Source organism: Sceloporus occidentalis, unplaced genomic scaffold (assembly GCF_023333645.1).
Source record: "Sceloporus occidentalis isolate IW3139 unplaced genomic scaffold, rSceOcc1.0.p SCAF_2, whole genome shotgun sequence".
NCBI classification, from domain to species: Eukaryota; Metazoa; Chordata; class Lepidosauria; order Squamata; family Phrynosomatidae; genus Sceloporus; species Sceloporus occidentalis.
This window is the reverse complement of record NW_028316982.1, coordinates 14,883,941-14,898,706: the sequence shown is the minus strand read 5'-3', so window position 1 is coordinate 14,898,706 and position 14,766 is coordinate 14,883,941. Positions and strand designations below refer to the sequence as shown.

General features: G+C 42.7%; 1 protein-coding gene across 9 annotated transcripts in view; it reads right to left on the bottom strand.

The window, feature by feature from the left end:
- The window catches only part of LOC149317998 (F-box-like/WD repeat-containing protein TBL1XR1), a 236,259-nt gene that overhangs the window by 151,886 nt on the left and 69,607 nt on the right, over positions 1–14,766 (bottom strand). For 2 of the 9 annotated variants that reach the window (XM_089508814.1, XM_089508819.1), the window contains exon 1: positions 6,947–7,025. The exons of 6 other annotated variants lie outside the window; for them this stretch is intronic. The gene's annotated coding sequence lies outside the window, so the exon portion shown is untranslated. Of the gene's footprint in view, positions 1–6,946; positions 7,026–12,170; positions 12,191–14,766 lie in introns of those variants that run through there. One more of the 9 variants, XM_089508815.1, reaches the window with a different exon arrangement.

Here is a 14,766-nt window from a genome sequence, read left to right as displayed (position 1 = left end):
GCAGAACCAAGCATGAATCTATACAGATTGGGAGGACATGGTTTTAAATCAAGAAGGAAAAATGTGAGAGGAGCCTCCCCATCTTGGGTGGATCACGTATCGTGGACATTTTCACTTTTAAAAAGGCAATTTCAGACATAAGCCAGTCTGGGAATGATAGCCTTCGAACGGCCAATCATGCCCTCAGAAGGCTTCCAGATGTGTGAGTGGACATTTTTATATTGAAAATACTGTTCTGCCATGTCCCCATTGCTATTTTAAAAGGAGAAGGTTTAGCTACTTCCTCCCACTCCTTTACTTATCCTCTTAGTATGAAAATGAATTCACTTCTAAAAAGGAAAGCAAATGTTGCACAATTAGACTAGATCACTGCTAGTTATGCCCAAAAATCCACTGAGGATAAAGTGTATGTGAGCACAAAGAGTATGAAAAGTCAGCTGTAATCCTGATGGGTATACTCTAGATGTTTTTGCATAGAACACCCTTCTGTTCAAGCCAACATGATGAATTGTGAGAGAATACTAACAAAAGTAGTAATAATGTCAGCTTTAATAAAGACGATCTGGTGCCATGCTGGAGAAGACTGCTATAGAGGATGTACAAATACAGGCTTCCCCACCTTCTGATGCCTTGCTTTCCAACAACTCAATTTAGTTTTTGCATGCATTCAAAAGTGATATATATTGTGTTATTTACTTTTCCAGGGGCCAAAATGCATTTACAAGCTTTAAAAAAACCCCGAGTTCCACTTTCTGACAGTCTTCCAATCCCTAACCCGTCAGATAAGCAGCAGCTTCCTGTAAATAAAATAGCTTGTTCAGCCAAGTACATAGGATTACTAGGATCAGTCAGGGCAGTAGTAGAAGGGCATAGGTTTAGGCGCTATGCTGTTTATACTATTCCTATATGCTTTTTTTGGAGGGGGGGTTATTTTTGTAACATAGGACAAAAACTTGCCTCTATCCTGAATGCTAGAACTCCAATTCTATTCCTCTGGTATGAATTGAACATACTCTGACGGACATCTAAGTACAGTCGGCCCTTCTTATACATGGATTTTTTATACACAGATTCAAGCATACATGGTTTGAAAATGTCCAAAAGAAGTATAAATTTCAAATATAAAACCTTGATTTTCCATTTTTTATAAGGGATACCATTTTGCTATGTCATTATATTTAATGGGACTTGAGCATACACGGATTTTGTTATACACGGGGGATCTTGGAACCAAACCCCGGTGTATAACAAGGGTCCACTGTAATTATGCATAAACGTATGTGGTCCTCAAGTGGAAACTGCTAGGTTTTGGGGGCATTAAGGCCTTCACAAGTCAAAAATTCTGCCTTCACACACCATCATGTTCATTGTGAAAACAGGCATACTTCAGTTACCAGTTACACTGCCACCCACTCTACAGTGGCTGCAAGTGATCTTTCTACAGTAGTCGCCATCCTTATCAGCAACACCCACAGTTAGAAGGCTTTGGTTGAAAATATCACCACATCACCAAAACCCTTTTGAAAGGGCAGTGAAGATTATCTCTGGATCTCTGAAGGGTTCCTTTTTAGCTTACAAATGTGCCCCCACCCCCAGGAAACCACATTTAAAACAAGGTAGACATCAGTCATCTGAACAAAATCTCTAAGTAAAAGAGCCACTGAAATCCACAATCTGAGCAAAAGGCATACATACAATTAAAAAAATAAATAAATCCTGAGACAGAAAATTTGTTTAGGGTACCAGAGCTGAATAGAGCTTATAGTCCCCACACCTTTTATTTTTAAACCACACTTGTGGATCTCCAAAGATTTATTCATTTTAATAATACATTTTAGGGCTGTGATGGCAGGAGAATCATTTTAATGCTGCTATGGTTAAACAACCAGGATTCAAATTAGATCCAGATATAACTGCTGCCCACTCTCGTCAAAAGAATAAGACACACCCGGGTAGATGGTGTTTTTACATCTTCTCAATCCATTAACATTCTTTCAGACGTCACACTTTCCCCCCTTAGTGCTGCACTGACATCTGTACTGCATTAATCCATTTCACTGTGACTTTATTGAATGCTATAGTAACAGGCAGACATCTTTGAACATTGCCAAATGTCATTCCAACTCACAGTTAACTTCAGGCAGCTTTGACATTTTCTGCTTGTTATGTTTATTTTTATTTAAAACACATTTCTTTTTTTAAAAAAGTCCAAATAACCTCGAAAGCTCAGAAGCATCTGGTCAACCACGCCTCTCAAAAATCATATGCTGGTTTGAAAAGTGAAATATATCCTAAATACAGACACACAAACACCACACAGAACAGAACAGAGCCTTTTGCTAAAAATGAAGTGCTGACCTCTCCTCTGACTTGCTTTTCATGATTCTCCTTGTCCACCAACTCTCCAGTGGATTACTGCAGCATCAACAGAAACTATGGAAAGAGCAACTTTTCCCTCTACATGCTTTAGGCCTGGAGGAATGGTGACAAGAACCTAGTGTCTTGGGGCCAATAACCACAATTCTTCAGTAACCACTTTTGTGGGGGAGCACTTCTGCTTTTTTATTTTTAAAAAAGATTGGATTTTCTGCCAGTGCATAATTCCCTAAAGGAAAATTGGAACTGATGGGGTTGGACAGAATAAATCACATTTTTGAGATTTATGGAGCTAGAGGAGCTGGGGGAACAGATGACATATCCTTGGGCCACGTAGTACCTGCGGGCTAGAATTCCTACTTCCAACCTTGGACATGGGAGAAAAGAAGAGGAAAATGAAGGCTGAAGAAAGGCGAGGAATCTTGGGATGGGATGGAGAGGAGAGACATAGCCCAAGTGTCTTTTCTAAATGGAACTGCTACCCTCTGCCCCTCATAATTAGAAAACGAAAGAACAAAAAGCTATAAAGACGAGGCCCAAAAAGGCTAAGGAAAAAGATGCTGTAAAGATGAGGCCCAAAAAATGGCAAACAGGTAACATTTTTTTCCTTATAAATTCACCCAGCAGGGAGAAATGCCTCAATGCTTTTCATTCTTCCATGGAAGAGTGATATAAGCAAACAACTGCATCATTTAATAACTCAAGCAACAAACTGCTCAAATGGAGGAGTCAAACCTTGGTTCCTTTTTCTCAGTACAGTACTGTAGTAAAAAATCATACGGCTTCCTGGTGTTTTTGAACTGAAACGCCCAACTTTTTCACCATCTGCTATCCTGGTTACAAATGCTGGGATTTCTAGCCCAACATCTGGAGGGCTGCATATTTCCATCTCTGCCTTATATTAAGTACCAGTACTTAATGTCCAATGGTTCCCTGAGTCACCAGATTCCCCATGGCAAAAAACATAGGACCTCTAGTCCCATTCGTTACAATGGCTGCACACACCCACTTTAACATCTGCGGCCTGTCTTCCGCGTAAGCTTAAAGCTGCAGATGGCAAGTCCACGTATGGGGCGTGCACACTGTATTTTGTTATTCCTCATTCCTACTCCTGTAAAAACCTCTTACTGTTTTACTCCTTACTCCTACTCCTGAGCCCTGAAATAAATAAATATACACAAATAAATAAGTTCAAATGTGACTGGTATTTACTTCAGTGCAGCCTACTGAAGATACAAATGAACTGAAAGTAGGGGTTTTTTTTTAGTTTTCTGTGGGCTATATGGCTGCGTTTTGGAATAATTTATTCTTGACATTTCACCTGCGTCTGTGACTGGCATTTTCAGATAAAGATGCCAGCCACAGATGCAGGTGAAACTACAGGAATAAATTCTTCCAAAATGCAGCTACATAGCCTGGAAAAACCACAGAAAACTATGGACGCCAGCCATGAAAGCCTTTGACTTTGTACTGAACTGAAAATGGTTTTTCAAGCCTCGGTGCATGATTCCCATCTAGACTGACCAGTGACTGTTTTTTCCTACCACTATTCTTTGCAGTGCAAGGACACTCAACTCAGCTGTTCTCTCTCAACCGCAAGCTTTGCTAACAGTACAGAAAGTAATTGGTATTCACCTCCTTGGTGCAAAAAATGGCAAGCTAACTGAATTTTAGACCATTTAAAACAGAGGTGTTATGGACTAAGTTTGAGATCATTGGTTACTGCATTTACAGGCCATGCTTCTTGTTTGGGAGTGAAGACCCAAAAAGACTGAGTAATTCATTTCTACTGAAATACATTCTGCATATGCTCAGGGGTACTCAACAACATTTTTGACTAAGGATTCACCACTACTGAATCAATTATTGATCTTTGCAGTTAGCCGCTGAACATTTCATTTGCAATGGTTCAGTGTCATGTAGCTCAGTGCTTTTTAGATTATCTCATACCAGCAATTTTCCCCCAGTGTACCAAGGACTAGTATCATATTTGTGCCTATTGGCTACATCTCTTTGTTTCTTTCCTGGAGAAACTCTGACAGGGAATGGCACCAGGCAAGGGACCACTTCTCTGAGTAGCACAGCTCTAGCGGACACAAACATATCATTGCCTTCAATATCCTTCCATATCAGTCCATAATCAATAAGTTATTATGAAGGGTATATGGTACAAGTACACTGGAACTTCCACAATCCCCAGCCAACCATCAATCTTATTATGTGCTCTGGTGTCCATCTGGAAAAAAATCCAGACTAGAAAAAGACAAATTCAGTACTTCCAGAGTCCCGTGGAACTCTCTAATGTTCAGCATCAGCACATGATTTTTCAAACCTAATGCACTTATTCAGCATAAATTAGCATATTTTGCTGCCACACAAAACACGCTTAAAATACCACCCAGTACAAGGAATGACATGCAATCTACCCCCCAAAACGCAGTGCACTACTCTCAATAGGTAAAACTATAACTTCCTATTTCTTTCAGTCATGACTGATATGTTGTGACATCTTGTGAAAACATCTTGTTTTCCTTTGGCCTGTAATAAGCCTTGCTCCAATGATTTGATGGCTATGATTAATGGTCTTGCTCTTGGACTTTACTCTGTGTGTTTACTTTCAAGCCCCACAATACTGCATTGTTAAGAATATAAATAGTTCTAATAAATTAAAGAAATAACTGGAACAAACTGAAAACTGAAGCAGCATGTGAACAAACTGAACATAACCGAAGCTACAGGCAGCTCTCTGTAACTAGCAATTCTTTATCCACCGATTCAAACATCCACAGCTTGAAAATATTTGAAAATATATATATTCCAAAACCTCGATTACGATTATGTTTATATTTTTGTTTGTTGTTAACTGCCTTTGAGTCAATCTCAACTTATGGCAACTTTGTGGATGAGCCATCTCCAAGACTCCATATCCTCCAGTGTTCTTAGTTCCTGTAAATTCATGGACATGATCTCCTTAATAGAGTCCATCCATCTAGCATGTGGTCTTCCTCTCTTTCTGCTTCCATCCACCTTTCCTAGAATTATTGTCCTTTCCAATTAGCTGTGCCTTCTCATGATATGGCCAAAGTACTTAAATCATCTTATAAGGAACACCATTTTACTATGCCATTGTATTAAATGGGACTTGAGAATCCACAGATTTTGGTATCCACAAGGGACCAAACCCCAGTGGCTAACAAGAACCCATTGTACTTACTATTCAGTTAATCCATCTACCACATCCTTCCCCAATCTGGGCCCCCTTCAAATATTTTGGATTTGGCTTTCAACAACCAGTAAGGCCAAGGACTGTGGATGGGGGTTGTGGTTCAAATGGGGGCCAACATGGGAATTACAGGCTTAGTGTAACAATGTGCACCTTGAAAAGGCAGCATTTATCATAGGCAGAGGTTTTTCCCAATCTTCCCACCACATATTCTTAATCAGGGGGTCCAGGTAGAGCATCTGAGATGTGTGCAGTTCAGGGGATGTAATCTCCCATGAAGCTATGTGACACATCTACTGCATCCTTCCTCATTTTACTGCCTCTTCCCAAAAAAAGTGCAGTTTTAGAAAGGGATCTTAGCTGCTCTCAGGGTCAGAATTAAATCACACAGACTGAACCTGCTTTCCTGACAATTCAACTTAAAGAGGTTGTACTTGAAGCACCACCCACTGCAAAATGATGAAATGAACTTTATGTTGATTGCAACTAGACACAAGCGCAATTCAAGTTGCCTTTCAAGCTCTGCTGAGAGCCAGATTTTGTCCATCAGCACATGCATCAAGCTGTTGCTTTAAGAGATTATTATTGTTGTCAGAGGGAAAATTCCCTACTTCCTATGAGCGTGTCTGCCTATACATTATATATTCTTTCTTCCTTTCTTTTTTTAGAGATTGAACAAAGCTAATATTTAAGCTGCGTGAGAAAGGGAGGATGTATTTGGGTGTACTAATTATGTAGGAAATTTGACAAACGGGCTGAATCCATAACAAAATAAATCCAGAGTGTGCTTAAACAAATTTTCACTGAAATGTACTTGAGTGGGGATGGGCGGGGGGAGGATAACCCTGTTAGATGCCTGTGACTAGATGCGTGTTCAATAATATAATTACAATCCTGCCACTCAAATTCTACAGGATGTTTCCAGCAAATATTGGCCCACATACAGTAAATATTCATCACCAAAGGCTCACACCTACGAAACCAAGTGGCAGTTCATCGCTTGGGTAAAGGCTGCTCCATCCTATATATTGTCACCATGGTAACCTGACAGCCTGATCCCCCTCACATTCTCACCTTCCTAATTTTTTATTCTCATTTCCAGAATGTGTTTCACTGGAAGCAGGGTTACACAACCTTTTTTGTGGGGGAGAGGCTGCTATGAAAGAGATTTCTGTTTCTTATTGGTAGAACGTATACCAGATGCTACCAAGAAGGACATCCTGTTTCTTTCCCTAAATCTATTTCATTTGAAATGAATGTAACAGCTAACCTTCCATTCATCACATATCCTAGAAAACAAAACATAAAGCTACACAACTTGGGGAAGGAGAAGGACAGGTTGCTTACCTGTAACTGTGTTTCTTCGAGTGGTCATCTGCAAATTCACACAAATGGGTTATTATTCTGTGCCTGCACAGTTAGCTTCGGAACCTTCTTGGAGATATTAAAGGCGTTTTGGCGGTAGCCCCGCCCACCCTCCAACTGCCTTTAGCCGGTTTCCCTCCTAAACCCTCAGTTCCATGGACGCCGAGTAGTAGCAGCCCAGGTCCGAAGGAGAGGCAGGGCACGACTGTGTGGGGAGGATGGGCGGGTTTGTGTGAATTCGCAGATGACCACTCGAAGAAACACAGTTACAGGTAAGCAACCTGTCCTTCTTCTTCGTGGTCTCTGCGAATCACACAAATGGGTTAGACTAGCAAGCTTAGGTCAGTGGAGGTGGGAGTACCATGCCACACAAGAAAGGCATATTGACCCCAAATAGAACCACCAGGTGGGAAACCAATCCCAAGGGCATGCAAACATGGGGACGAACAGTCCCACTGACATGTCGCCTCTACAGAGTCGTGTGGAAATAATGAGACGTAGTGGAACAGTCACCAATGCAGGTGAAACATGCCCATTGGTAGAAAAACAGGCTTGCCAGCTAACCAAAGGTTGCACAGACTGTAGGTAAACTTTGATGGTCCATAATAAATGGCAGGTGTAAACTAAGGGCAGGGAAACACCTTGACCTAGATAGCACAGATTCCTTGGTAATGGAAATTATGCCAAGGCCACCGAATAGGTGAGTGACCTGGAATATAAGGAATCATACTAATATGAGCGGCTATTGGAAGATACCAAGCACAAAGGTCTGATATACAGACATTGTCTAATCCGAAAGGTGGATAGAATCCAACACGAAGGGCAAAGAGCTCACAACAATGCAAGGCTGCCCAGGCCGGGGCGTTGGTATCCAGGAAAGAGGGGCTTACAAATCCCTCAAACTTGAGGAGTGTCAAGAATCTTGAAAATATGAAACGGGCAGTGACCTGATAAAGCCTCTCGAAACCATGATCTGGAGATTATGGCAGTGACAGACACAGCCTAGAATGCTAGGTAGTCTAGGGTTAAATGCTCTCTTTACAGAGTATGAAAAAGACAATCTGTGGTTAACAATGAGATGGTTGGAAAGCGCATCCATAGAGAGAGAGCCTAATGACATCGAACTGGAGAAGAGCTCCAGCAATGATTCCTGGAACAACGGTGGACACCAGAGAGGAGGAATATTACCTCAGTAAATCACAACAAATTCCTGACAAGAATAGAGGAGATCGCAAGATCCATTTGTTGTGGCACACATGACACTCTGTATCTGAGCCAAATGTTACAGGCTATCAGCATGAAACATGCAGATCCTGGTGAAAATGAGAAAGAAAAACAACAGTGGCTGGTATGATGCCAATAAGACTAGTCACACCATTGTAAAAGTGAAGGGATACCACACTGTCAGGTTGAAAGAAGTCCCTGTGGGGACGGTATCCCATGACATGATGTCCTGTAGAAGCTGTATCAAGGATATTGAGAGATGGCAAGAACAGCCAGAACTGATAGCAGAGCAGTGGAGCTGGAATAGACGTTGAGAGCCACAAAGTCCAATTCTAGCCAGCTGGTGCAAAACACCAGGCAATATGACAGAAATCATGATAACGTTATCCCTAATGCTTAAGAGGAACGACTCAAGCTGTAACATTAATCTACTGCAACATGCCAGTATGAGCAGAAGGGCTTGGAGACCATATAACAGTGGCTCAAACCCCCTTATCATATAGGTCCAGGGCGCGTAATGAAGCATGAAGTACACTGTGACAGTGCATAGCAATTAGGCGAAGCGCAGGACTCCCTTAGGGGAGAGATGCCTCAAGAAATTTGCAGAATGCATGGTTAGCCTTGTTAGGGTTGCAGGTGGAGGTCTGAAATATCACCACCTCACCCAATCAATGCCTTGGACCAGAGGTTCAGGAGAAATAGGATGGTATGATATCAGACGGCCAGGAGAGATGGGACAGGTATGCAAATCTCGAGATCTCCAAGTATCCATGAGGTGGACAGATGTTTAAATGGAGGCTCAAAACCGAGGGATGTCCCCAGAGGGCATTCCTGCCCAGAGTGGAAATGGAAAGGAATTGGAGCAGTTGTTTGCCACCTGTTCCATGGAAGAGAGTGGATCAACTGTCTTAGGTGACACTCACATTGGGAAGTGGCAAAACCTTTCCCTATGAATGATGGTCTCTGTGCTTTGGTATCAAAGCCCCCCATGGGGGGGGGGGAACAAGATGGTCACAATTGTGCTGGTACTGGTTGTATAAGGTATGGAGGGAATGAACCAATTTATGAGATTTGATTGTACAGTCCTGAAGCCGTCCATATGGTGAAGGATTATCTGTACCCAGAGTGAATAGATTGTGCTCCCAAATTTTACAGGGGTCAACTCAGAAGTCAGACTTGAATGTTCACATTAAGTGGTATTTAGCCGTCCAGTCTGAGATGAAGGACGTCGTCATAAATTGTAGTGTGCAAATGGTGATGTCTTCCCTCGTATGGAGGGAGCACCACGTCCCCCGAATCGGCTATATAGGGATAGCCGTGATGTCATGTCTCGGTATAGAAGGAATATTTAAACTGTATAGCTGTCCAGTGATGCTGGCATCCCTCGATACCGAGGAAGCAACCTGAAAAAAGTCTCAATTTTGAATGAAATAGGACTAGAGTATGTCAGTGTTGCCATTTTTGGCTCAGAGGTAAAGAAGTGACACCGGTGGTGGTTTGAGGGACAGTGCACCTCATGGCCCAAAATTGATAGAGCGCTTGCCGATAGTTAATCTTGGTACAGAGGGAACAGCCATGGCTTTGAATCCAAACCAGCATCATCCATACTGGCTGCTGGGAACAGCTAATTGTGGCCACAAAACGAACCCGATAGCAGCAAGGAGCATGCAACGGTATCAATAATTGCCCTCAAAAACTGGCCAGGGAGTCAGAGACCGATGCAGATCGAAGTTGGACAGCCTTCCAATCGGTCTGGCACTGGAGAGCCAGGGACCCATGAGGGTCGATGTCAGGCTGCAAGCCAATCGGTATGACTCCAGGGAGTCAGGGACCGATGAGAATCGAGGTCAGGCTGCAAGCCAATTGGTATGACTCCAGGAAGTCAGGGACCGATGAGGATCGACATTGGGCTGCCGACCAGTCGGTATGACCCTGAAGAGTCAGGGACCGATGAGGATCCATGTTGGGCAGCCATCCAGTCGGTATGACACCAGAGAGTCAGGGACCAATGCAGATCAAGGTTGGACAGCCATCCAGTCGGTATGACACCAGAGACAGGGACCGATGAGGATCCACATTGGTCAGCCATCCAGTCGGTATGACACCAGAGAGTCAGGGACCGATGAGGATCCACATTGGTCAGCCATCCAGTCGGTATGACACCAGAGAGTCAGGGAACAATGCAGATCGAGGTTGGGCAGCCATCCAGTTGGCATGACTCCGGAGAGTCAGGGACCGATGAGGATCCATGTTGGGCTGCCATCCAGTCGGTATGACTCCCGAGAGTCAGGGACCGATGAGGATCCATGTTGGGCAGCCATCCAGTCGGTATGACTCCCGAGAGTCAGGGACCGATGAGGATCCATGTTGGGCTGCCATCCAGTTGGTATGACTCCAGAGAGTCAGGGACCGATGAGGATCCACGTTGGACTGCCATCCAGTCGGTATGACTCTGGAGAGTCAGGGACCGATGAGGATCCATGTTGGGCTGCCATCCAGTCGGTATGACTCCCGAGAGTCAGGGACCGATGAGGATCCATGTTGGGCAGCCATCCAGTCGGTATGACTCCCGAGAGTCAGGGACCGATGAGGATCCACGTTGGGCTGCCATCCAGTCGGTATGACTCCCGAGAGTCAGGGACCGATGAGGATCCATGTTGGGCTGCCATCCAGTTGGTATGACCCCGGAGAGTCAGGGACCGATGAGGATCCACGTTGGGCTGCCCTCCAGTTGGTATGACCCCGGAGAGTCAGGGAACGATGAGGATCCATGTTGGGCTGCTATCCAGTTGGTATGACTCCGGAGAGTCAGAGACCGATGAGGATCCACGTTGGACTGCCATCCAGGTGGTATGACTCTGGAGAGTCAGGAACCGATGAGGATCCAAGTTGGGCTGCCATCCAGTTGGTATGACTCCAGAGAGTCAGGGACCGATGAGGATCCATGTTGGGCAGCCATCCAGTCGGTATGACACCAGAGAGTCAGGGACCGATGAGGATCCATGTTGGGCAGCCATCCAGTCGGTATGACACCAGAGAGTCAGGGACCGATGAGGATCCACGCTGGACTGCCATCCAGTTGGTATGACTCCGGAGAGTCAGGGACCGATGAGGATCCATGTTGGGCTGCCATCCAGTTGGTATGACTCCAGAGAGTCAGGGACCGATGAGGATCCACGTTGAGCTGCCAGTCAAATGGTTTGACACCGAAGAGTCAGAGACCAGCAAGGACTGAAGTCAAGGCAGCCAGTAACAACTTCTCTTCAAGAGAATGAAACAAAGCCATGTAAATGGCCTTGAGACAGTTTGTCTGCAGCAAAAGAGCCGTGGTGAGAAAGGAAGGCCGGTGGCCATTCTACAAGTTCCTCTCAGAGATAAGAGGTGGAAATTGTGCCAGTGAGGCAGGCGCTATTTTAAAAACTTTGCTCAGGAATAATGGGGCTTTGCCAAGTGCACCAGTAAGGCAGGCATTGTTTGAAAACTTTTCCTCAAGAGAAAAGGCGGGAAAAGTTCTGCCAAGCACAGCAGTTCCCTCAGAAGGGAAAGGGCCCTCAGAATTTAAATTCACATTTAAGTATGTGATTCTCTAAGAAACTGCACTACAGGCTGTTGTTAAAACAGCATAATTTCAGAGTTTAAATTCACATCTAAGAAACTGTAGTACAGGCTGTTAAAACAGCTTTAGTTCAGAGTTTAAATTCACATTTAAGTAATCGATTCTCTAAGAAATCACAGGGCAAGTTGTTGTAAAAGCAACTTTACCTCAGAATTTAAATTTGTATTTAAGTAGGAATTCTTTAAGAAATCACAGTACAGGCTGTTCTAAAACAGCATTATTTCAGAATTTAAATTCACAATAAAGTAAGCGATTCTCTAAGAAATCGCAGGGCAAGTTGTTATTAAACAACTTTACCTCAGAATTTAAATTCACATTTAAGTATATGATTATCTAGAAAATAATAGCATTTGTTAAAAAAATTACCACCAAAACGCAGATTGATCCTGTCAAATTAAGTTTTAAAAGTCTGACAGGAAAAGGAATCTCTGGAGAGTTCCTAGAAGCTGCTACTAGTGCAGCAGACAAAAGGAACTGAGGGTTTAGGAGGGAAACCGGCTAAAGGCCGTTGGAGAGTGGGCAGGGCTACCGCCAAAACGCCTTTAATATCTCCAAGAAGGTTCTGAAGCTAAATGTGCAGGCACAGAATAATAACCCATTTGTGTGATTCGCAGAGACCACGAAGAAGAAAGGAGATGCCTTCTCTCTTTCTTTCTCCCTTCTCACTAACACACACAGACACACAGAGTACCACAAACAGAAATCTACCCAAATGATGTGGTTTAACAATTTTTTTTTCAAATACGTGGGTTGCTGAACACATAATTTTACTTGTATGCTTACAACCACCTTAGGGTGGAAAAAATAAAAGTATGAATCATAATGGCACTATATTAGAAATCTCCGTTTTAATCCTCTGAACAGCTATTTAGGATTATTTGAAGGACACCAAAAGGGAAAACAAAAATGCAAGCTGAATTGTCAGGATTAATGCGAGAAAATGCATTGCCCATCCACCTTATGGTGGCACGTAGAGGGGCACGGACAGTCTTGATATTTTCTCATGGTACACATGCACAAGTAGCTTTAGATTAGCCTTTCTTAAATCTTTTATCCTGGAGGTATCCCTAATATGATTTTCAGGTCTCTGGGAACCCCTACTCAAATGTTATTATATCTACAGCTCTTTTTTTTAACCAAAAAGGTTTATTTTTTTCAATCACAATCTCTCACAAAATCTCTAGTGACCTCAGGCAGAACCAAAGAGTTCCAGAAAATTCTGTTTGAGAAACTCTGCTCTAGATGATACACCTTGGGAAAATTAGTCACAATAGCACCACTGTTGCATATAAAGAGCCAGGTCTCCCTTCCCAGGATTGCACCTGAGCAGAACTTCAGCAGAACCTTAGCTGAAGAGGCAGCACTGGGAGTCTGGTGGGTGACTCTGAAGAGCCCAAAGAGCTGCCCATTCCTAAGGAAATACTGGTATTTCCACCCTGATGACCCACATGCATCACTGCTCAGGCATTTAAACCTTTCTCTGGACCTAACAGTGTGGTGTAGTAGTTTCAGTGTTGGACTATGACTCTGGAAACTAGGGTTCGAATCCAAGCTTGGCCATGTAAACTCACTGACAGATCACACTCCATCAACCTCAGAGGATGGCAATGGCAAACTCCCTTTGAAGAAACCTGTCAAGAAAACCCCATTATAGGTTTGTCTGAAGATTGTCATAAATCAGAAATTACTTGAAAGTATACAACTACTACAACAATATAGCAACAGACCTAAGATAAAATCTAGAGCCAATAGAGAACCAAAAACAAAACAAAAAATTGTGGCATCGTAAAGTATAACAAGTTTCATTTAGCATATGGTCACATTGGTGAGTGTTGCAACAGTCAGTGAATATTTATACATATACTTAAGTGCTGTAGGGGGGATACGGATAAACTGAAATGCAGAAAATACAAATACTGATTATTATCTTAACAGTGGTTGTTAATAAACAGTAGTTGGGTGTCAGCATGGACAGCCCAGCATATATAACCACACCCCAAGAAGGACTTGGTATAACTTAGTATCCAGCAAGTACTGAAAAGAAAGTAGCTCTCAGGCTTGTCTTTGGGTCGTCATAGGTCGGAAATAACCTGACCGCCACACAACAACAACAAATGTAGATTATTCCACTGCTATTCTGTGGCTCCTTCAAAAGAAAGAATTCTAGTGTGTTTATAACTGATACAGCTCTTGTACCATGACACACTGCTCACCAAACTATGAAACCTATTTTCCCTCACTGTCTGATACTCTAGCACAGCAAGAAAGGAAGAATTAAATATACATCAAAAATATCAATGATTTAACTACTCTTTTGTAAGGAAAAAAAATATTCCACTGAAATCTCCCCAGACACACCTTAATGTACAACTGAGAGAATTAATGATTTCAGCAATCTTTCAAGTTTGGAGATGAGGGAAAGCAGTGGCAGGCAAGTTTTAAAGACCTGTCAGCTCACATGGGCCAGCTGGGTTTCTTTGGGGGCATTTCCTAGTGGATCTTTCGTTTTGCTTTGAATGCCCATCCTTGAAACTCATTTGGGGTGAGAGGAATACCAATGAAGGTTGAGTCTCCCTTTTCCAAAATGCTTGGCACCAGAAGTGTTTGGGATTTCATTCATTCATTCATTCATTCATTCATTTATTTTGGATTTTGGAATATTTGCATAATGAAGTATGTTGGATATGGAACTCAAACCTAAACATGAAATTAATTTATGTTTCATACACACCTTATACACACAGCCTGAACATAACTATATACATAATTAAAATATTTGCATTAATAAAAAGGTTGTGTACACTGAACCATCAAAAAGCAAAGGTGTCACTTTCTCAGCCACTCATGGGGACAATTATGAATTTTGGAGTATTTCGGATTTCTGAATTCCAGACAAGGGATACACAGCCTGTACTGTAATTGGTTACATTTATAGTGTTACCAAAATTCATTGGAATCCCCC